We start from the raw sequence: 1668 nt of genomic DNA on the forward strand, positions 1-1668 counted from the left end.
ATTTTAAATGTATCTTTTCTTTTTCTTTATTCATATTTTAAATATGTGTGATTATTAATATTTAATTTTTTATGCCTATCCACATTATAATATGTTATTTTTATCCAATGATATATTTTCATTATGTAAATTAGTATTTGATTTTTTTATGTCTACCCACATTATAATATGTTATTTTTAATTAAATGATTTAGATTTTTTTTATTTATCTTTTCATTATGTAAATTAAATTAATTAAAGTTTAGAAATAACTCATTATCGAATTTAAATTTTCTTTGGTGTTTTATTAATTTTTTTTCACGTCCTCATGTGACAGTTTGATATAATTTATGTGTTTAAATTAAAATTTTTTGCAACCGAAACTTTTTTGCGGTTTATATTTATAAATTATTTAAATAAAATATGGTAAAAGATCGTTGTGATTTGAGCCGTCAATTTGGGTTGGGTCTGTCGGTTTGACTTGCACTGCCAAACAGTTTAAGTGAGTTGGGTTGAAATTTTGTCGACTCATTTAAAGGTAAGCCTAAATGAGCTCGCATGCGTTTATATTAAATATCTATATATCTAATATTATCAATTTTCAATAATGAATTCTTGATATAAAATGAAAAATATCAGTTTGATTTCAAAATTGTGATGTTACTATCTTGTCCAAAAATTGTGGGTTGTTGAGATATTTTGGCAGTCACTCAAAATTAAGTGTCAAAGTTGACATTTGAGTTGTATTTTTGGATTCCTGACAATATGTTCGTCAATATTTTATTTTTAAGTTAGTTTTATCAGTATTGTGAGGGGTAAATATGTTTATTAAAATATATAAATATTATCATCTCTTTAAATTAATATTCACTTTCATGTTTGACATATTATGGGTCTTGGTAAAATGAGGAATAATAAATTCAAACAAACGAATACACAAAAGTATGGGGCGAAACAAAAATTATATGGTAGCGGAAATTAATATATAGATTTTTAATGAATTTATCGATGTTAAGATGTATAACAAATCTTATATCATAATATATAAAATTTCAACCTTATAAATAAAATAAATCAAACATATATGAAATATACAAAATTTTATTACATATACATCAAGTAATTTATTATAATTTTATTTTATTCTACAAGAATTTTTGTCAAACTCAGTGATTGTGGATTTAACATCTATTAAATCAGCAAACTAAATAGCGTCTCAATTAAACTAATTGAGTAATCACATATTCTTGAATTTCCTAATCAATTTTTTATCTTGATAATTTGTTTCATTTAATATTTTAAATTATAAGACACCGTTACTATAACTAAAGACACATTTTTTTTAAATGTTCATAAGGACTCAATCACTAATTCATATGGAAAAACATTTATCGACATACTATATTGAAAACATTCTAATTAATTCAGCGCATTTGCTGAAAATTTTCTAATTAATTAAGAAAAATTCATTTACAATAATCATATTTAATCTTTTTGGGCTAACACCATTTATTTTATAAGATATTCATCACAATTCTTTATTTGTATGTTAATATTTAAATATTAATTCTGATGTATATTGTTTTTCTAAAAGTTCTTAAATAATGATTTCATACATTTATTCGACACTTCAATATTAACATTTTAAAATATATTAATTTTATATTGTATGCGTGCAACGCTTCTAAT

Source organism: Primulina huaijiensis, chromosome 9 (assembly GCF_012295235.1).
Source record: "Primulina huaijiensis isolate GDHJ02 chromosome 9, ASM1229523v2, whole genome shotgun sequence".
Classification (NCBI taxonomy): domain Eukaryota; kingdom Viridiplantae; phylum Streptophyta; class Magnoliopsida; order Lamiales; family Gesneriaceae; genus Primulina; species Primulina huaijiensis.